The sequence below is a fragment of the Rhinatrema bivittatum genome, chromosome 3 (assembly GCF_901001135.1).
Source record: "Rhinatrema bivittatum chromosome 3, aRhiBiv1.1, whole genome shotgun sequence".
NCBI classification, from domain to species: Eukaryota; Metazoa; Chordata; class Amphibia; order Gymnophiona; family Rhinatrematidae; genus Rhinatrema; species Rhinatrema bivittatum.
The window spans coordinates 514841173-514865017 of record NC_042617.1 but is presented as its reverse complement, the minus strand read 5'-3'; positions in this window follow the sequence as shown (position 1 = coordinate 514865017).

Below are 23845 nucleotides of genomic sequence, written 5' to 3'. Positions count from 1 at the left end.
AGGGCTCAACCCAAGGGGAATGAGGGTTGGTAGTGGTGAAGCCCTAGGGGGGTCTCAGGTCACTCCAGCCTCACCTGCCAATGGTGGGCACCTAAGAAATTCACTCCAGCCCAATGGAACTACACCATTGGCAACCAAGGACTCCTGGCTGTAAAACTGGCATTTGAAGAATGATACCAGTGGCTCGAGAGTGCTCAGCACCGCATAATGGTCTATACAGACCATAAGAACTTAGAGCATCTGCAGCAAACTCAATGCCTCATCCCCCACCAGGCCCGCTGGGCCCTCTTTTTCACATGCTTTGATTTTGAGCTACGCTACCATCCAGCGTCCAAAAACCAGTGTGCAGATGCCCTCTCTCGTTCATTTTCTTCTGAGGAGCTTCCTGAAGCAGCGAGACACATAATTGTCCCTGCACAGGTGATCATCGCAGCAATACAAGCAGTCCCACCAGGAAAGATGGTGGTACCACACAGGTTCCGAAATCGAGTTCTGACATGGGGGCACGACTCCCCTTCTGCCAGATACCCGGAACCGGCAAGGACCATGGCTCGATTGTAGCAGTACTATTGGTGGCCCGTTATGCACCAAGATGTCAATGTGTATGTATCCTCCTGTCCAACTTGCGCACAGCAAAAATTGCCTACGGGCAAACCTTGAGGTCTGCTGCAACCTCTACCACCTCCCAGAGAACCCTGAACGTAAGAACATAAGAAATTGCCATGCTGGGTCAGAAAAAGGGTCCATCAAGCCCAGCATCCTGTTTCCAATGGAGGCCAAACCAGGCCACAAGAACTTGGCAATTACCCAAACACTAAGAAGATCCCATGCTACTGATGTAATTAATAGCAGTGGCTATTCCCTAAGTAAACTTGATTAATAGCAGTTAATGGAGTTCTCCTCCAAGAACTTATCCAAACCTTTTTTGAACCCAGCTACACTAACCACATCCTCTGGCAACAAATTCCAGAGCTTTATTGTGCATCGAGTGAAAAAGAATTTTCTCCGATTAGTCTTAAATGTGCTACTTGCTAACTTCATGGAATGCCCCCTAGTCCTTCTATTATTTGAAAGTGTAAATAACCGATTCACATCTACTCATTCAAGACTTCTCTTGATCTTTGTTATGGTTATTGGTGTTTGGGTGGATCCTTGGACACTGTGGCAGCTGACCACGCCGTTGGGGGGCAGTCCCGTGAGGGACCACAGTGTCAGGCTAAATTCCGGACAGACAAACACAGATTTAAATCTTTTATTAAACAGTATATGGAACCACCAGAGGTGGAAGTAGTGAGTAGTGGTAGTAGAGCCCGGCTGGGCGCGTCTCTCATAGAACGCTGGAAACGGATCGTCTGTAAGCTGTGCTGTAGTGGAAAGAGACTGAGAGTTATGAGCACACAGTAGAATTAGCATTCAGAGTCCCAAGTAGAATAGGAGAGCTCCGAGACAGGGAGAGCAGGCCCTTGAGGAGCGAGTACCTGATCCCTTAGAGCAGAGAGACTCGGTAGTGTTGTACTCACTAGCAGTAGCAGAGATTCGACTAGACGAGAGTTCTGGCACCGGAGCAGAGGGCAGGCCCTCGAGGAGCGAGTACCTGATTCTGGCGAGGCAGTACTGTAGAGAGAGATGTTTCTGTACTCACACATTGTGACTGTAGTTAATTCTTCCAAGTAGAAGGTAGAAGTTGCAGGCAGCGACACAGGGAACATGGGCCCTCGAGGAGCGAGTACTGGTCTCCTGATACACCTGAAAGAAGCAGTGAGGCCCCTGAGGAGCGGGCACCCCGTTAGTGACCCCGAAGGATAGTAAGAGTTCCAGTAAAGCTGGAGTGGCAGAGTAGCTTAGGAACAGAAAGCGATTCCCATCCGTATGAGTTCCGTTGCTAACTCAACGAGCTAGCAAATGTAGTAGGCAGATATACCCTGGAGTTGTGACGTCAGAACAGGGGGACGCCCCTGAGATTCGTGCCAATGTGGAAATAAAGATGAGGGCGGCGTGCGCGTGCGTGCCCTAGAGGTATCTTGAAGGAACATGGCGGGAGGCAGCACCAAAGCCAGTCCGGGGACACCGGAAAAGTCGGCAAACAGACGCCGCGGTGGCCATCAGTCCAAGGTGAGCGGGAGGAGCCGCAAGTAGAGAGAGGTAGGCGGGGCGAAGCCGTCGAAGACCGACGGATGCAACAATTTTAAAGGCCTCTATCATATCCCCCCCTTAGCCGTCTCTTCTCCAAGCTGAACAGCCGTAACCTCTTCAGCCTTTCCTTATAGGGGAGCTGTTCCATCCCCTTTATCATTTTGGTTGCCCTTCTCTGTACCTTCTCCATCACAACTATATCTTTTTTTAGATGCAGCGACCAGAATTCTACATGGAATTCAAGGTGCAGTCTCACCATGGTGCGATATAGAGGCATTATGACATTTTCTGTTTTATTAACCATTCCCTTCCTAATAACTCCTAACATTCTGTTTGCTTTTTTGACTGCTGCAGCACACTGAGCTGACGATTTTAAAGTATTATCCACTATGATGCCTAGATCTTTTTCCTGGGTGGTAGCTCCTAATATAAAACCTAACATCATGTAACTACAGCAAGGGTTATTTTTTCCTGTATGCAACACCTTGTACTTGTCCACATTAAATTTCATCTGTCATTTGGATGCTCAATCTTCCAGTCTTGCAAGGTCCTCCTGTAATGTATCACAATCCGCTTGTGATTTAACTACTCTGAATAATTTTGTATCATCTACAAATTTGATAACCTCACTCGTCGTATTCCTTTCCAGATCATTTATATATATATATTGAATAGCACTGGTCCAAGTACAGATCCCTGAGGCACTCCACTGTTTACCCTTTTCCACTGAGAAAATTGACCATTTAATCCTGGACACATCTTTCAACTGACTTCCTTCTGGATCTACCGCCCTCCGGAGGGAACACGGTCATTGTTATGGTTTAGCAGTGTTTGGGTAGATTCCTGGGTACTGTGACAGATGACCATGCCTGCGGGGAGGAGCCCCATGAGGAGCCACAGTACTGGGCTAGACACGGGACTCACAAACACAGAGTTAGATCTTTTATTATACAGCTTGTAGTATACCACCAGAGGTGGCAGTAGTGAGGTGATCCAGAGGTAGCAGTCCAGGGACCCTCGGCAGAGGGAACCCGTCTCACCAAGATGGTATAGGGAGATTCCAGAGTAGGTTTCCCAGTATGGCAAAACTGTAGGTGAGATAGACTGAGAATAAGATTACACACTAGATGGTAGCTGTAAGGTTGGCGATTCCACCAGGCTGAAGTAATGGTAACAGGCACCGAGGCAGGGAGAGCAGGCCCTTGAGGAGCGAGTACCTGATCCCATTAAGGCACCTGAAAGGGAAGCAGAGGGCCCCCGAGGAGCGGATACTCAGGTTAGAGAATACCCCGAAGGGTAAGGTTGAGCTTCCAGCGGCGGCAGAGTAGTGTAGACCGGACGAATCCAATCCTTGCTAACTCAATGAGCTAGCAAACAAGCGTAGGCTAAATACCCGGATGGCATGATGTCACTTGAGGGGGACGCCCCCGAAGTTTGCGCCATAGCTGGAATAAAGACGTGGGTAACGTGCGTGCGCGGACCCTAGGAGGCCCTTGGGAGGAACATGGCAAGAGGCAACGCCATAGCTGTTCTGGGGACACCGGAGAGAGCGGCTTGCAGATGTGGCAGTTGCCATCTTCCCAAGGCTAGCGGGGAGAGCAGAGAGAAAGGTGAGGCACAAGGGTCAAAGTCATCTGAGACCGACGGACGCAACAGTCATTTGGGTCACCATTGATCGTTTTTCAAAAATGGCCCACTTTGTTGCATTGCCCAGTCTTCCTTCACCTCCTCGACTAGCACAGCTCTTCACTCAGCACATCTTCCGACTCCACGGACTGCCGCGGCATATCACCTTGGATCATGATCCTCAATTTACTGCCAAGTATTGGCAGAGTCTCTGTAAAAAGTTCCACGTTACCTTGGACTTTACCTCAGCCTTCCACCTGCAAATGAATGACCAAGCAGAACGGACCAACTGGTCTCTCAAACAATTCCTTCGAATGTATACCAACGCTCTCCAGGACGACTGGGCCGATTTGCTCCCGTGGGTCGAATTCTCGCACAACTCTCATCCCTGCACGGCCACGGGAGTCTCTCCATGCCAAATTGTCTATGGCAAGCAACCACTTCCCCCATTGCCTCTGCCTCTCTCTGTTCCTTCTCCCGCCTCCCAGATGACCGCCGAGAGTTTGAAGAGCCTGAAGTCTCAAGTACGCGACATGCTGTCGGCTCCAACACAGGCCTTCCTCCTGACCCCTGGTTTCCCACCACATGACCTCTTTTCAGGGGTCACCGCAGGAGGTTTCAGGACTCCTCCTCCCAGACCTTCAGCTATTTAAGGCAAGGCCTGCTCCTCAGGCCTTGCCTTGGCTACTCCTGGCTCCTGTTCGTGTTTGGACTCTCTGATGCCTGGTGTTCCACTTCCTGTCTTCTGGCTGCTCCGTGTCCAGGCCCTTGCTTCACCTGACTATGACTCCACTGCCTGCCAAGACCCTTGCCTGCCTGACTATGAGATACTCCACCTGCCAAGACTCTTGCCTGCCAGACACGCCGCCTGCTAAGACCCTTGCCTGTCTGACCACGAGAATCACCACCTGCCTGAGACCTCACGTATGTCCAACCGGCCCCGGTACCCAAGGGCTCAACCTGAGGGGAACGAGGGCTGGTAGTGGTGAAACCCCAGCGGGGTCTCAGGACACTCCAGCCTCACCTGCCGTCGGTGGGTGCCTGTGGGGCTCCTCCCCATTGGTGATTCCACCCCGTCGGCCCAAGGATCCACTTCCATAACATTTTCATTGAAATATATTACAAAAGTGTTTGCTAAATTCAGCCCTGGGGCTGGAGGGGGTCAGTGATAGGAGTTGAGATAGGATTGATAAGCTATTTAACAGATTGAAATAACTCTCTGGGATTGCTGAATGACGTTGATAGCTTGGAGTAAATATATGCTTTCTTTGCAGCAGTAATGACATCCAGATAATTTAAAAGAGACAGACGGTAATTGGACAGATTTGATGGAGTAGGGTATCACCAATCCTTTCAATTCTTCTCACTACTCTCTTTTGTTGTTGTAGAGCATTATTAAACCAGGGGCAATTTTAAGTCTTTTCTTATTAAATGTCTTCCTTGGTGCTAATTTATCAAGAATAGTGTTTAGCGAGGTGTCCTATAAATGTAGTTCTACTGGTGAATCATTGGTAGAGGATGCTATTATTGGTATGGAGATCATTCAGTATGGAGATCATATGGATTTATGAAACCTCATTTCATGATTGTAGTTTGAGATTTTGAGGATGGTAATTTTTGATGAAGAGAGGTTTGTGAGAATAATTTAGGAAATGGTCACTCCATAGCACTTCTTTAGCAGAGACATGAATAGAGAATGCAGAATTGTTTACAAATACTAGATCAAGAGAGTGACCAGTTCTATTAGTGGGAACAGAAATAATGTGTTGCCATCCCCATGCAGATAATGCATCTAAGAAAGTATCAGCAACATGAATCAAAATGGGAGCATCAATATGAAGGTAGAAATCTCCTAAAATAACAGTTTTGGAAAGGTTGAGATTAGCATTCATAAGCAATTCTAAAAATGGGGAGGAATTATGGTCTAGCAGCCTGGGAGGACAGTAGGTAAGACAAATGTTCAAAGGATTAGAGTTCAAACAAAGAATCTCATAGGAATTGGGACAGAAAAGTAAATTATAGTAAAACTCAGGTTATTCTTAAAGAAACTTGCTAAACCACCCCCTTACAACCTATGTGAGATTGATATGAATATAAAACATTTGGCGCACAACATCAATTTAATGTTGGAATGTCATAGTCCTTTAACCATGTCTCCGTGAGACAGAGACAACCTGGTGAAACGGAAGTCAGTAAGTGATGTTTAACAGCAGATTTCTTGGAGATGGACTGGGCATTAACTAAGAGAAACATCAGGATTGTGAAAACAAGCAATGATGAAGATTGTTGTAATGGGACATAGGTTCCATCCTAGATGGAGGTGGTCATATACATCTAAGGATACCATTAAGTCCATATTGTCCTTGATCCATGAAGGCTGGCATTTTCTCTTGGTCTATATAAACAAATGGAATACATTCACCAAGGAAAGTTGCAGTCATGTTGACCCTGAGGAACTTCAGTCTCATAATTAAGTACACGACATGCACACAAAGGGGTGCACAAAGGGGCAGGCTCCTTTGTTGAGTTCCTTCATACCGTGAGAGAGGCACATGCCCCTCCGGCTTGAGTAGCTCTGGCATCCACATCTTGGAATTAATGCCCAGCGCCTCTGATGATGTCAGTCCATGGGCAGGATTTCTGGCAGGAGTCCAATGAAACACAGATGTGATGGATGGTAGCAGCGATAGATGATTTCTGCAGATGTAGGAGGCAGAAGTATCTCAGAAAGAGACATCAGCTCAATGCTGAAGAATTTCTGGCATCTACACCCCCCCTCCCCTCCCGATGTAGGAGGCAAAGGTGGCTCAGACACAGGTAACAGCTCAATGCAATTTCTTAAAAAAAAAAAAAAAATATCCATTTGTGGACATCGCTTCAAGTGGTCTCTCTCTGTATTTCAAGTATCAGGAAAAAGATGCCACAAAAATTGTGAAAGGTGATGGGGAGGGGTAAGAGTTTGTAATCTCCCATTAAGCAGTATCACTTCTTTCCTAACATCACTTGTGTGCAGATGGGAGATAAATTACAGAGTACAGAAAAGTCAGTAATGACAGTTCCTGGGTTTTGGTGCTGGTCCGTATTGTCCATGGTCAGATTATATTTCTGACCTGGTGGCAGTATATCACATATTTTGCCTCTATAGCTGCAGTTTCTCATACTTCTCCCAGGATTATACAGAGTTTTTCCTGCTCTTTTGTGGGAAGTCTTTGAGTTTCTCTGTCAGATTTGGGAAATGTATTTTTCTGTGATCTTTGTATATTGCATAGATCAGGAGGAAATACATTTCTGTTTCTATTTTTTCAATGTTGAATTCCATAAAAAGTCTGGCTTCTTGGGATTTCCATTTCATATTTTTATTTCCAGTCTGTGGTCACTTGTTCTGTATTTGGCAAGGGTCCATGTTTTTGCATGTGTTCCCAAGGTGAAGTATTCTGCTAGGATGTAGCTTCTTTGTAGGGATCAGTAGCAGTGCAACTTGTTCTGTTTTCTAATCTGTGCCTTTCAATAGGAGGTGTATTGGTGTTCTAGGGCATGATGCAATGTTTGTATTGCTGCTGTTATGTAGGATGGTTTGTAGCTGTTTGAGTCCTGGGTATTAGAAATGGTTTGGTATGGCAGGTTTGCTAAATATGTATTGAGCGTGTTTTTTGCAGAGTTTTGTGTTGTTTCACAGAATGCCTGGTAATGGAGTGAGTTTGTGTTGCTGTTATTAAGATGACACTAGAATTTGAATATTCTTTTATATGTGGTGAGTAGTAAGGGAAAGTGTCCTAATTCTGCTCTGCATCCATTATTAGGGGTATTTCTGTGCATGCAGTATCTGTTTGCAGAACTGGAGATGTAGGATTACTGTTGGGGGTTCTGTCTCATTCTCTATAGTTTGGGGTTAATGACAGATCCCAGATCTCAGTCCCATATAAGATAATTGGTTGAAAGATGGAATCAAAATAGTTGTGATAATAACTTTACTGTAAGGTTGGATTTGTTCAGAGGTTTCTTTGTTTCATATAGGGCTCTTTGAACTTTATCTCGAAATGTCTTTATAGCCAATTTAAAAATCCCATATGAGGTTAATCTTAGGGCAAGGTATATTCTAGGAAATGCTCAAATTGATGAAAAATTTGAATTTATGTTGGATATTTTGTTGGCCTTTTGTGGAAAATCATAATTTTTTGTTTTGTCAGGTTTACTAGTAAGGCCAATGAGTTGCAGTAGGTTTCTTCTGTTGTGAAACTTCTGGGGTAGTGGGAATAGAATGACCAGTTCATCTGCACATAGCAGGCATTTGATTTTTGAGTCATTTAGTTTTACCTTGGGGGTAAGGAGCTCTAAGAATGTGCTGTCATTTGTTTCATTATTTATGCACACTAAATCAAATATCTGTGTATGGGATTGAAAGCACATGTACACAATCAATTGTGCCCATGAAAAAAAAACCATTTTGAAGTGAATTTTAAAAGCCCGCCGTGAGCAAAAACCAGGAGATATGCGAGTATGCCTGGCCGACGCACTGAGGGGATTTTAAAAGCCACCTGTGTATGTGCATATTTCCTGGTACATGCACAAGTGAGAAAGCCCAAACTAGGGGCAGGGCATGGTCTGAGCTGGGCAAGCGTGGAACATGTGCATTCCGGGACTTTAACATGAAATGTGTGTGTAAGTATTTACGTGCACAAGCACGCAGAAGGGTTTCCTGCCACATAACTTCACTACTGCTATGGATGGCATGTAAGTAATATAGCAAATAAACTAGACTAGTCAGAAGGGTTTTAAGGGTTGGGGCTAACAGGGGAAAAGAGAAGCTAATAACCTAGGGAGGGTTTGGAAGTCCTATCCCTTAACTGGGCGAACTGGGAAAACTAGTAATGGCGTTGGTGCGTGCCCCTTATAAAATTCCCCCACTTACAAGGTAGAGAAGGCATTTGCTCGCACGTGTGCACGTCCAAATAAAATTGTGCGTACATGTACCCATGTACATCCTATTTTATACCAGCGTAAATATACGTGCATATGTTATAAAATGGCCGCATCCTTTGCCGCAAGCCAGCATATGCACGTGCATGTGCGTCCACTCGCTAGTATCAAAGTTACCATCCTTATGTGCACTAAATGGGTTTTTTTGTGCATTAAAAATATTGTGTGCACTAAAACAAAAAGACTCAAAATAAATAAAAAATAAAATAAAATGCAACAAATGAAAATGTTTTGAATGAACATGAAAGACATTGATAAAATCAGGAATGGAGTAGAATGAATAAATACAGGATGGTTATTTACCCTTTCAAATAATACTCAAAACAAGAGGACATTCCATGAAATTAACAACCAGCAGATTCAAAATAAATCATAGAAAGTACTTTTTCATTAAGTGCACTGTCAAGCTGAGAAATCTGTTTCCAGAGAATGTGATCAAGGCGACTAGCATAGTGGGGTTTAAAAGGGGTTTGGGCAAGTTCCTGGAGGAACATGAACATCATTAGTCAGGTACACTAAAAAAAAAGTTATTGCTAGCCCTGAGAATGAGTAACAGGAATTAGATCTACGTTTTGGGATCTTCCAGGAACTAGCAATCTGGATTGGCCACTGTTGGAGACAGTATGCTAGGCTCAATGGACCTTAGTCTGACCCAACATGGCAAATTTATGTCCTTATTTATTTATTTATTTAGACATTTTATATACCGTCATTCCATTTGTAGATCACAACAGTGTACAAAGTGACATTCATAATTATAACACAATTCACAGACAAATGTTACAGAGGAGGTATACAAAAGTTGGCATTTATCTAACAAGTAAAATATCTCAAATCCAGTTTTCTAGTCTATATTCACATTGGTCTAGTACAAAAGGCAGAAATTTGCATAATGAAAATCCGAAGTTACGGTATTCACATCTTTGTCAGTGTGTTGTTTAGAGGATCTTTATTCTGTTGTGTGATTTATACTTCAAGGTTCAATTAATACCTTTTGTCCTTCTTAATTTGTGGTTCTGTATATTCTAATGTCTCTAGGTTAAATTATATGTGTTCCTGAACAGCCAAGATTTTAATTCATTTTTTAATTTCTGATTGGTAAAATACGCAGTGACCCAGGCAGAGAATTCCAGAGCTTTGGACCTGTAATGGAAAACACTCGATCTATTTGTGACAGATGTGTGTTCTGTAGTGTGGGAATAGACAACAGTTCTTTATTTTGAGATCTTAGTGTTCGTTGAGGATTGTAAGGTTGTAGTGTCTCTCCTAGTAATCTGGTGTTATTGTCGTGAATGATGTTGAATATTATCGTTAATACTTTATAGTAGATTCTGGATTATACTGGTAGCAAATGTAGTGATATCAGCACTGGTGAAATGTGATCATATTTTCTAGTTCCTATTAGTACTCTTGCTGCAGCATTTTGCAATAGTTGTAATGGTTTTAAGTGGCTAAATGGTAGACCTAGAAGTAGGTAATTGCTGTAGTCAAGGTTTGAGAAGAGAGTTTTCAGTACAGTATGGAAGTCTGCAAGAGCTAATAGTGGTTTCAACCGATCTAGAATATGTAACTTGGCGTAACCTATCTTGATTAATTTACTGAAGTGCGTTTTCATTGAGAGGTTCTCATCTAACTGTACACCTAAATCCCGTACTTGATTTGAGGGATTAATTTGATAATTATCCAGGTCTAGGACAGCTGTATTAACTGGCGGTGAGTTTCTAAACAGCCAGATGATTTCTGTCTTTTTTGGGTTTAATGTCAGTTTAAGTTGCACTAGTTCTTGTTGTATTGCTTTCATATGTGTAGAAAGTATTGAGGCTGTGTATTCAAAAGATCTAGAGAATGGTATATAAAATTGTAAGTCAGCATATAAGAAGAAGTTTATTCCTAGATGTATCAGTAATTTACACAGTGGAAGCATGTAGATGTTGAATAGTGTTGCTGATAGAGCTGAGCCTTGAGGGAAACCTATATCACACTGGAAGGTGTCAGATGTGTGGTTGCCCAGTTTGACTTGGAATGTTCTGTTGGATAAAAATGAGGTGAACAATCTGTGACCATGCCATCAATCCCTATGTTTCTCATCTGATGGCATAACAGGTTATGGTCTACAGTGTCAAAGGCGGCTGTTAAGTCAATTAGCACAAGGCAGTATGATTCATGTTTCAAGTAGAGATGTGATTCGGCCGAACCTTTTGGTTCGGCCTTCGTTATCTGCCCGTCACAGGAAATTTTGTTTTCCCGCGGTTCGGGCCAATTTTATTTTGGCTGCCCCGGAACGAAACCCGAAACCCACACCCCACCCTTCAAATTTAATTAATTACAACCCCCCCCAAAACTTGCTGAAAGTCCCTGGTGGTCCAGCGGGGGTCCTGGGAGTGATCTCCTGCACCCCTCACAATTCGGATTCCGCAAAGGTCGAAACACCGAGAATCTCCTGTTAGCGATCACAGACACAATACTCATTGGCATGGACCAAGGAAAATCTTTCCTGCTTGCCATCCTGGACATCTCGGCGGCCTTTGACACTGTCAATCATCAAATCCTTCTCTCACGCCTGGCAGAGATAGGTATTGCCGACACAGCGCTAGCCTGGTTCGCCTCCTACCTCACAAATAGAGAATACATAATAAAAATCGACAACTTTGAATCTGCCCCAGTACCCCTCATGCAAGGCGTCCCCCAAGGCTCATCCCTCTCCTCCACCCTATTTAATATCTACCTCCTGCCCCTCTGCCACCTTCTCTCAGACCTAGGCCTAAATTTCTTCTTATATGCAGACGATGTGCAAATACTCATCCCCATCCAAAAAACGCTCAATGAATCCCTCCTTTTCTAGGAATCCTGCCTAGGCGCTATTAACACTCTACTATCCAACCTCCACCTCGCACTAAATGCAGCTAAAACCGAAATACTCATCATATCTAAACAACACGAACATGCTTCCCCCTCCACCTCCCCCCTCTCCCACCCCCGTACCCCATCCGTAAGAGACCTGGGAATCACGCTAGACCAACACCTCAACTTCAAACCACACATTAAGTCATTGCTAAAGGCGGGCTTTTACAAGCTCCAGATCCTTAAAAATCTCAAGCCACTACTCCACACACAGGATTTCCGCTTAGTCTTGCAGTCAACTATTTTCTCCAAATTGGACTACTGCAACACCCTCCTGCTAGACCTCCCATACTCTACCATCAAACCCTTGCAAACTCTACAAAACGCTATGGCGAGAATCCTAACTAACACCCATAGAAGAGAACATATTACACCCATTCTTATCGATCTGCATTGGCTGCCCATCCCTTTCCGCATTCAATATAAAACCCTGACCATACTTCACAACATTCTCTACAATAACAACTCCGCCTGGCTCAAGGAAATGCCTCGCCTCCACTCGTCCCACCGCCCCGCAAGATCCACCCTTGCAGGCACCCTGCACACCCCCTCACTAAAAATTGTGCACCTCTCCACCACCAGAGAAAGAGCATTCACCATAGCAGGCCCTGCCCTCTGGAACTCTCTTCCCACACACCTCCGTCTCGAACCTTCTCTACCCACCTTCAAAAAAGGCATCAAGACCTGGCTATTCAGGCAGGCCTACCCTGAGTCCAACCCCTTAGACACCTGCCCCCCTACATCTCCTCCTCCCGTGCAATAATCTGAACTCTCCCCCGGATATAACATTATTTTAATCCGCTGTAAATAAGTTAATCTTTGCTGTAAATATGTTCTTCTACTCAGTTATGGTTACTCCTATCTACCTTCTCTACTGCTCTCTCCTCTTCTTCTCTCTGTCTACCCCACCCTCCCCCCCACTCCCTCTCTCGTCTGCTCCATCCCCCGCTCCCTGTTTTTTGTGATTTCCTCCTTCGCAAGTTTATTGTAAACCGACGTGATGTGCCCCACGAACACCGGTATATTAAAAGCTGTTAAATAAATAAATATAAATAAATAAACCAAGCAGGTACTGAAGCAGGCAAGCAGGAACCAAGCAGGTACTGTAGCAGGCAAGCAGGAACGGGGCGAGTGTCAAGGCAACTCACTCCGGGGCACAACGCAACAGGGAACCAGGAGGTAAGCCAGTTACAAGGCAAAGACTGAGTGTCCGCGGCCGGCTTATCAAGGCCGCAGCGTCTGACGTCAGGAACTGGGCGGAGTCACCACTGGCGGGAAACGGCCTAGAAAAGTGTCCAAGTGGCGCGCGCGCCTAGAAGCAGGGCATCCATGGCAAGCTTCCCAGCAGTGCTACCCCCGTGGGGACGCCACCAAACGGCATAAACCAGGCCTCCAGAAGCGGGAGTAGGTCCAGGAGCATGGAGGTAAAAGTCTGGTCGTGGCGCTCGCAGCCAGAACCGCAACACCTGGAGGTTAAAATCCCCTACAATTAATGTTGACTCTGGTGTTGGAAAAGTTTTAGTGAATAGTTCAGTAAGTGGTGAGCAGTCTTTTTGGAGTAAACCAGGTGGACAGTAGACCAGTCCTATATTTAATTGATGAGATTTTAAAATAGCCACTTCATAGAGTGGGTTAATCTCAGCTTTGCAAGGTACTATCTTAAGTTCTTCTTTACATATTATTAATAGTCCCCCACCTTTTCGTTTGCTTATCAGTGAGTAGACCAGGTTTGTGATCTTTCTTTTCTTCTTACTCGAGGAACTTCATAGCACTCCGCTCCAACTCTGTCTTAGTATGGGCTCAATGTAGCACTTCTGGGCCATGATTGTAGTATTCAATTCCGTGCTCAACAAAAAATGCACTCTGGGGTCACACAAAGGGGCAAGCTCCTTTGTCGTGGTCCTTCATGCACGCGCCTCTCGGTGCAAGCACCTTTGCCGTTGCTGCCGCCGTTGGTTGGTATGGATGGGCAGACGTGCTAAGGGTGGTGTGGTTGGCTTGGTGTCGGCGACTTCCCTTCTCACCTCTCCTTCCGGGGAGGGGGGGGGGGGGGAGGGTGCTCTTAGCATGTTGGTAGCACTGCCCCCAGAGCTCGATGCCGTGATACTCTGCTGGTCTGCTTGGCCATGTAGGCCTTGCTCTCTGCCACGCTCCCGGCGTCACTGCCGCTGTTGGTTGTTGTAAACCTCTCCACTATTGTTTGAGGGGCCACAAAAATAACTCCACCTCTCAGCTGTGTGTTTAGGGACAGACACGTGTAATGCACCCACACAACTAAAGGGTATCCTAGGGATGGGGAGGAGAGGCTGGTGCAGAAAATAGAACAATAAATGATAACATAAACCCCACCTTACATAGCTACAGCAAGTATTGCATATAAAATCAGTGCATGCACGGTTACACAACGCATTAGGAGTCAAACTCTATAGCAAACAGACAAATGGCATTATAATAAAAAAGAAAAGATTTTATTAACATGGAAAAGTGGGGAAAATCAGGTTGCAAGATATAAAAGAAAAATCACTAGCTCTTCTCTTTATCTCACCTTTCACTCCCGTACTCTCTAGTACTGTGGGAAGATCATTGATGTGGATACTGAAGAGGGTGGCACTAGGGTTACATCCTTATCTCATTTCTCAATCTGGTCTGAAGCTGCCTGGCTGCAATGCATGTTTATTTTTTGCCATACAGCTGATGAATACATGGATTTAATTATGTCATAGGTTTTTCTCCCAATTTCAGTTTGTAGTACTTGCAGATAGAATCAAAAGCTTTTGTAAAGTCAATTCAACTTGCAAATTTTCTCTCTGCAGGGGTGATTTTTTTACATGTTTGTTAATCTGAAAGGTAAAAATGTGGTCAGTGGTTTGATGCTTTGGGAGAAGAAACTCAAATCTAATTTCTGTGCAGACGTTTGCTGTTCATTAGAAATGTCAGTAATCTATGATGAGAACATTCCAGAATAATTTGCTATTATCTGGCTGCCTTACAGTGTGCTACAATGATAAAATGCTGCCATTAATGCCTGCACCAGGGAGAAAGCTCCAGGAAAATAATATTAAATGCTGTCAACAGTCCTTATTCCATTTACTGAATATTCCAGTATAGTCCAAATAATTATAGGCAAATTTCAAGGTTAGACGTGATGGTATCCCTTTCAAGGGCATATATATATAAATAATTTTTGTCCGTTTAAGAAGGATACCTCTCTCCCCCCGGACAAAGCGTTTTGTCGTTTCATAATGAAAGGCAGAAGTTGGGCGCCTGCTGCGAAGCTATCACTATACAAGCTGTGCTTAGCCTACCAGGTTGCTATCAGCTCGGTCTTAACAAGCTGTTATCGCGGCAACCCTCATTAAGTATGATTTGCTCAGAGCTGTCACTCATTGATTAAACTGATTAAACTGAAATAGGCTGGACGGGGCGGGGGAGTCGAGAAGGCAGACGCTGAGCTCAGCCTTTTCCCCCAGAGGGGAGGGGGCGGGTAACTCCACGGAGCCCCTCTCCTTGCCATTCCCATCACGTCACAAAGGCTGATGTCATTCAACGGGGCGCTGGTTCACGTGCCCCGTTGGATCGTGAGCTGAATGCCAACCGAGGATGGGATAGGAGGAAACCAAAGGAGAGTTGGCGCCTTCGCCACGATGGAGCAGTGTTTGGTAAAATTTTCAGGTCACATAAAAAAACATATATTTTTTTCTCTTTCTCGAGAGCTCTAGTGTCATCGTAGGGATACGAAGTCGACAAAGTAATAGAGACGACGTGTGCCTGCCGGGCCCTTGCTGCAGCCCACACTGCGAGGGTTTACAGCTGCAGCAGAAGCGCTTTAAACTGCAGGCAACCGCATTACTGGTTCCTCCTGAAAGCATGATGTCACCGGCGTCCAATCAAAAGCAGAGGCTCTTTTCCTCCTCACCTGAAATATTTATAGTCTGACAGAGATGAACGCCTTATTAAACCAGTGCGGTTTTTAGCAGTACTTCGAGTATTATTTCGGGATTAAGGTAAACATGACTGCCTAAGAAGGAGACTTTTGTGTGTGTTTTAACGAGCAAGCTTTAATAAATAGTAATACTTTGTTGATATGCCTTCTGCGATTTAGAAGCTTCCTTAAGTACTGGAAGGAGGGAATTAAACTAATTAATGTTTAATTACTTTCAAGTATGAAGAGTAAGTATTTTGTTGACAATTATAAAAGAGCTCTGAGAAATAGGAGGCATATGCAGACCAGGTTGAGTACCGCATATAGTAACAGCACCTGGTTCACAGTGTCTGTGTAATATTTTAAACCTCCCTCTATCTCTACCCACCCCGAGTGTTTAATATCTATTTAATACTTTTGTTGTTTATAGACAATTTTAAGTTTGCTATTTAGGGGCTGAAATAAGCTCCCCATTGGCAAACGTGTGTGACTTGCATACAAAAGACGACAATGCTGGCTGAGATCGCAAAAATCTTTCCTGCTGACCTCCGTCTTAGAAAGATGGGCACATTTTATTTCATGACACAGTGTCTGCCAAAATCTGAACCAGCAAATTTGATTCCTGTTAAAAAAAAAATAATAATTTTTGATTAAAATAGTCATAGCTGACTTATGAATCCAACATGTCAGAATCAGACTACAGCTGATTTATTACAGGTGTGCAATTCTTTCACAAAAAAAAAGACAGAATTTCATCAGATTTTTCAGAAATTCAGAAAAATCAGTCAAATTCAAACCACAGTCAAAAATCCATTGAAGCTTCCAGTTTTGCCCAAATTAAAGGCAAGTTCTATGAAGGAATGAAATCCAGGATAGTGAAAGCTCAACTGGAAGGAAGGACTCCAAAAGAGGTAAAGCAAGGTGACAAAATATTTTTTTCAGATATATCAGAAAAAGAAGGAAGGCCAGAGGTGGTATTAAAAGATTGAAACGGGATAAGGTGCAATGTGTGGAGAAAGATGAAATATTAAACAAATGCTTCAGTTCAGTGTTTACTAAAGAAGATCTTGGAGGAGGACCATTGCTGGTTGGCAGTAGTATGGATGAGTGTAGGTTAGATACATCCCTATTTACAGAGGAGAGTGTATGGGTGGAACTAGCAAAACTGAAAGTGAACAAGACCAAGGGGCCAGATGATCAGAAATTGAAGGAAGCTCAGAGAGATGCTTGCATGTCTGCTAAAGGATCTAGTCAATAGATCTTTGGAGGAATGGTGCCACAAGATTGGAGAAGGGCAGTTGTGGTTCTGCTTCACAAAAGTAACTACAGGCTGAGGCCTTACCTCAGTGGTGGAAAAATTAATGGAAGACTGCTGAAGGAAAGGATAGTGAACTTTCTACAAGTCAGTGGGTTGCAGCATCTGAGGCAACATGTTTTTTTCAGAAGACTGTGTCAAATTAATTTGAATTTTTTTTTCTGATTGGGTGATTTGAGAATTAAATTAAGGGCTTGGATTTCAGCAAAGCTTTTGATATGGTCCTGCATAGGAGGCTCATTAATAAAATGTGAAGTCTGGGCTAGGTACCAAGATGGTGGAATGGAATACCAATTGGTTGACTGAAGACGGCAAGTAGGAACTTACGCTGAAGGACTGGTTCTGGAGCTAATTCTGTTCAATATTTTTGTGAGCGATATTGCGGAGAAGTTAGAAGGAAAAGTTTGTGTTTTTTGCAGATGACAGATCTCCAACAAAATGTACACACCTGAAGGAGAGAGAACATGATGTCATGTGAGCAAGGATCTGGAAGCACCCTCACAGGAACATGGCAGGAGCTGTGTTTATCTTCTGTCTGACCAACCCCCTCCCCCACAGTTGAACCCTTGGATTAGTAGGGCTTAACTGGATAAGCTAGATAAGATGGACATGGCTGAATGTAGTGGGCAAAGAGATGAAAGCAGAAGTCTGAATGTAGGTCACAAGCTGAGGATTGGATCCTGGAACAGGCAAGGAGCTGAGGACTGGATACCGGAACAGGCAAGGAGCTGAGGACTGGATACCGGAACAGGCAAGGAGCTGAGGACCGGATACTGAAACAGGCAAGGAGCTGAGGATTGGATATTGGGACACGTTGAGGCCTGGATACTGGAACAGGCAAGGAGCTGAAGACTGGATACTGGGACAGGAGGGTGACATGATACTGAACAAGGTTAGAACTGGATACAGACACAGGCTGGGATACTGAGAAGGGACTGGTCTGGATACAGACAAAGGTTTAGGCAAGGCAATGCAGAGAATGGATGCTGGGAGCTGGACTGGGCAGGTCATGACAAAATCAGACAAGAACAGGACTAAACAAGGCAGACAAGGGTAGGAGTGGACAATGACAACACTGAACCGAGAACACTGAGGCTTGAAGGCTGCTAAGAATAAGGCCCAGAGGCCACCAGGTAAGATAAGGCTTGAACAGGCCACAGAGCAAGGTCCATGGAGACATAAGGCCCAGAGGCCACAAGGCAAAGTAAAGCCTAAGAAGGGTACAGAGTAAGGAGCAAGATACAGGAAGGCCCAGAGGCCACAAGGTAAAGTAAGACCTAGATAGGCCTTAAGGCAAGGAATATGATTCAGGAAGGCTTGGAGGGTGCAAGGCATGGAACAAGGTGAGAATGGCTAGGTCAGAGCCAAGGATGACTCTGTGAAAAGGCAGGGTTAAATGGGGCTGGAGCTTGGGTGTAGTGTGAGCAGCAAGGCAGAGCTTGGCAAAGCTGGAGGTAAAGCTGACTGAGGACCCTTGGTGCAGAGGAGGCTGCATCACAGGCTAAGTTAGGTGGCCACTGAGGAGATGGCTCAGGTATCTCAGAATAGAGTGCACTGGAGGCCTCTGCTGGTGGGGATATGTCACAATAAATTGGGTCAGGGCATGGTGAGGCTGCACAGCATGCAAAACCATGACTATACCCCCTCTTCAAGACCCCCTTCTTCCTGAGTCCCATGTACCATGGGGGTTCTGGCCAACAGGTATTTGTTTGTCTTGGATGGTAGTCAAAGAGGGCTAGATTTTCTTATGAGGCTGGGTGGCAGGTTTGAAATCTCTCCTGGACTGGACTGAGGACTCGGGCTCTCTTTGAGGCTGGATTGTGGAATGTGGATTTCACATCTTGCTGAAGTTGGATCTCTGGCACCGGGCACTTTTTGCAAGAACTGGGTTTCAGGCAAAGAGTGCCTCGTTGAAACTGCACTAACTTGATCAACAGAATGTCTTCTCCAGCATATCAGGAATCACAGGCATTTAATCTTTCACAGGCTCTAGGCATTTAATCTTTCATCAGGTCTTAGCAGGACGGATGAGGAGGTTAGATTTAATCTTCCAATGGAGTTCAGGTGGGGACTGGAAAGGGGTCTAGAACTTTGAGATTTTGATTTTTCATCAGGGCTCAGGGCATGCGGATGTGGGAAGTAATCAGGTCTAGAGATCTAAAATGAGGAGTGCAAAATGTGGCCTCCTAATTCAAGTTTTGTGCTCTTAACTTTTTGTGCACACAACTTTTATGTGCATAAAACATCTCCGCAGCAATACACACAAACCATGTTTTATGTACAGAAACACCACATATAGGACCTCTGCACCAGGAACACCCAATAGGCTAATATTAGCCCCAGAAATGTTATGCCATTAAATTTCCACTACTAAGAAAACAATACATGAGTTAAGCCTAGGCACCCTCTTCATTGAGGAGTAATTGCTAATAAATTGATTAAGATGGGATTTGCATGAAGGAGGATTAATTTGTGTATCCAGTTTTACTCACATTTCTGCACATACTTTTTGTGCACTAAACTTCTTGTTATTTTTGGAGTAAAGTTGTCCACACAAAAATGTGTACATAGCTGAGCACACCTTATTATACTGGAGTCTTTGCCAGGTTAGTAGCTTTGAAAATTATCTTGTGTTTTCCCTTCTAGTCCTACACTCGCACATCATCAGCAGTATCCTAATTATTCCCAACAGAAAAAGAAAATAAAATTAAAAGTTGTCTGAGGCTGAGTCATTGTCACTGCAGGCACATTGCACTAAATGTGTGAAACTGGGTTCTTGCAGCCCTTCCTCCACTCCACCCTCTTCCCTCTTTTTATCTAAATTTATATTAATATATGTATTTCTCCCTCTCTAGATTCTGCCTGAGATGCTTCTCAAGGCATGCATCACTGGCCCACAAGTAAACTCTATTGTAAACCACCTATAATAGAGATAGGTGGTATAAAAAATTTCATGTAAATAAATAAACTGCACCCCAAGAATAGTAAGCTGTGCCAAACTTCGTGAAGGGGCCCATACTATTTTGTTTTTAGAGTATGCTATCTATCAGGCATTATGTAAATGAGCATTCTAGATAGATAATTCACCTATGGACTTTTATCATAATATGCCTATAAAAATAAAAGAACCACCATACTGGGTCATATCAAGTGCCCATCAAACCCAGTTATCCTGTTTCCAACAATGGCCCATCCAGGTCGCAAGAACCTGCCAGGATTCCAAATACTAGGTAGATTCCAAGCTGCTTTCTCCAAGACGTCTCCTCCAGGAATTTGTCCAAATCTTTTTAAACCCAGCTACCCTATCTGGCACTTGCCCACATTAAATTTCTTCTGTCATTTGGATGCCTAGTCTTCCAGTTTCGCAAGGTCTTCCTGCAATTTCTCATAATCTGCTTGTGATTTAACAACCTGGAATAATTTTGTGTAATCTGTAAATCTGATCACCTCACTTTTCATTCCCTTTTCTAGATCATTTATAAATATATGAAAAAGCACTAGTCGCAGTACAGATCCCTGAGGAAATCCACTGCTATCTTTTCTACTACTACTACTACTACTACTACTACTATTACTTGTTGGAGCTTGCGTCGGCCTCAAGCTCGGGATGCTCAAGGCTTGGCAATCCTGTTGCGCTAACGATGGGACAGAGCGCAACCGAGGGCTCTCCAGGATGGAACAAGGAAAATGTGTGCCCTTGCGGTGAAGACAGTCCAAGTGTCGAATCCTCCGCCGACCTGCATGCCCATGAGACCACCAACGCAATGGTGGTCTCTGAATGGTCCTCCAACCGTTCCAAGCCCTTTTGGACCTGCCACAGGGTGTGGCAGAGGCTGCAGGCTGGACAGAGGTCTCGGTGGAAGAAGGTCGTAAGCATTGGAGCTTGGAGTGAAGACTGGAACTTAGAATGAAGACTCTGATGTGGAGCTTGGGACGAAGACAGGAAACAAGAGGGATGAGCAAGACCCTCAGGTGCCCTACACAGCACGTGGGGCTGGTCGCGGATCACACTGTCCCCTTCGTGCCCTACACAGCCAGATGGCTGGTCGTGGACGGCGAGGAGATCGGGACTGGCTCAGGTAGTCTCACAGTGCAGATTAGTGGAAACCCTTCGGATCCTCCAGAGTCGGAACTTGGGAATTAGATAAACCCTTGGAGTATGGAAACTCAGGATAAAAGCAGGGAATCTCCGGAGGCATGGGCCCCACCAGACCTGGAGCATTAGGACCGGGAACATGACGGAACTTGGGATATCAGGATATCAAGGAACATCAGGACATCAGGCGATCACGGAGATACGAAGATACAGGATACACAGAAATCCATGGATGAAATCAGGATGCCAGGAAGGAGCTGGAAACAAGAGGTTCTTGGGAGGACTAGCCCAGGAGGACTAGCTCCTTGCCGAAGCAAGGACTGACTGACGAAGAAGCCCTTTTAAAGAGCAGAAGCAGGCAACTCCCTGGGAGTAATTCAGATGGGCCACACCTGGCTGGCCCTTTAAATCAAGGAGGAGGCCGTGGACGTGGACCTCTGCCGCTGTGCAAAGAGTCGGAGCAGGGAAGCTGGGCCTCAGGGCAGGCCCCAAAGAGGAAGGCGGCTTCCAAGCCGCTGAAGGAGGGTTAGGAGGCGGTTCCCTTGCAAGGCAAGTCTGCAGATGCGGCCTCCACGCCGCGAGAGGAGATACCCGGCACAACTCCTGCCGTGCTGGCAAGATGGCGGCCGGGCCGCTGTGATCCGAGGCGTTGAAGGCTCCAGGCTGGTTGTGGGAGCAGCAAAGATAGCAGCGTCCGGGCCGTGAGGAAGTCAGGCTGCGGCCTAGTCGGGACGGCGACGGAGGTAAGAGGTGGCTCGTGGCTCCAGCCACGGGCCACATCGCAACATTACTGCTACTAAACATTTCTATAGTGCTCCTTGACATATACAGTGCTGTACAAGCAACACATAAAAGACAGTCCCTACTCAATAGAGCTTCTAATCTAATCATGCAAAGATACAGGTCAAGAGTCTCCATTGAGAAAAGTGACCATTTAGTCGTACTCTCTCTTTCCTATCTTTTAACCAGTTTGCAATCCACAGTAGGACATTGCCTTCTAACCCATGACTTTTTAATTTTCTCAGTAGTTTCTCATAGAAGACTTTGTCAAATGCCTTCTGAAAATCTAAATATATTATATCCACTGTCTCACCATTATCCACATGTTTATTAACCCCTTCAAAAAAATGTAGCTGACCGGTGAGACAAGACTTGCCTTATGTAAATCCATGCTTGTTGTATCCCATTAACCCATGTCTTTCTATGATTTTTCCTGGCACTGAAGTCAGACTCACTGGTCTATAGTTTCCAAGATCACTCCTGGAGCCCTTTATTAAGATTATATTGGCCACTATCTAATCTTCAGATACAATAGTTGGTTTTAATGCGAGGTTACAAATTACTAGTAATAGATCTGCAATTTCATTTTTTAGTTCTTTCAGAACTTGGGGGTGTATGCCACCTTGTCCAGGTGATTTGTTACTCTTTAATTTCTCAATCTGCCCTATTATATCTTTTAGGTTCATCTTGATTTGTTTCAGTTGTTCCAAATCATCACCATTAAATACCATTTCCGTCATAGTTATCTCCCCAAAATCCTCACTGAAGCAAAGAATGAATTTAGTTTTTCCACTATTGCCTTGTCTTCCCTATGTACCCCTTGTATAATTTTTGGACTCAAAGCCAGGGCAATCAGAACACTTCGATTCAGAAAAAGATTTTAAAATATAATTTATTCAGCTGTTTATAAGAAAGTCCAAGACAAGTGTTCTGGGAGATGCAATATGACTGCCCTCTATTAGTAATAACTTGCATCTCAGTGAATCTCTGACATGCCCTGACTTATATAATCAAAATACAACATTCCCGAAGCTTCCAGAATGAATGACGTGACTGCCCAAAGACTTTTTTACAAAGATACCTTATGCTGTTGTCATGACAATCTATCATGTATAGGAAATGCTTGTGAGGATCACTCCCCCCATTCTGAGAATTCCTAACCAACTAAACCTGTATATCCTCCCACCATAAAAAAGTTCCTTTATCAATCATGGCTTTGCTGGCTTTTGTTCTTCTGTTCTTCTCTTGATATTCTTTGTTGTATAAACAGGTAACAAGTCTGGTTTTTGAATAGAAGCTCAGCATGAATTCCGTTTTGTGGCACCAGGATTTAATTAAAGCTGCACCCTCAGGGGCATCTTCATTTACCTGGCTCCTGTCAGTTGAAATAGGCATCTGCAAGACAAAAGCCTGCAGCCTGGACCCAGTTTATCTGTATTGTGAAGTAAATGTTGCCATTAAATAGGCCTCTTTCCTGTTGTTGCCAGCAAATCTGTCTCAGGGATTTTCTGCAAGTCATGCTCAGAAAAGCACTCAAAGTTCATTCACCTCTGACAAGCCACAGTACAGCAGAGGTGTCTGGGTATTCTTGATTGTCTGAGCGGCCTATTCTTCACCCTTCAACCCCTTGAATATCTAACAGTCCAACCATTTCCTTTACAGGCTTCCTGTTTTGGATATATTTTTTAAAAGTTTTTATTAAGAGTTTTTGCCTCTACTGCCAGCTTTTTTTCAAAATTTTTCTTGCCTTCCTTATCAATGTTTTATATCTAACTTGCAATGTTTATATGTTTCATATTTTCTTCAGATGGATCCTTTTACCGGTTTTCGAAAGAAGTTCTTTTGGCTAAAATAGCCTCTCTCACCTCACCTTTTAACCATGCTAGCAGTCGTTTGGCTTTCCTTCCATATTTCTAATGTATGGAATATATCTGGTCTGGGCTTCCAAGACAGTATTTTTAAACTGTGTCCATACCTGATATAAACTCTTATCCTTTATAGCTGCACTTTTTTTTTTTTAACTATTTTCTTAATTTTATCAGTCTCCCTTTTGAAAGTTAAATGCTAGAGCAGTAGATTTTCTTAATGACCTCCC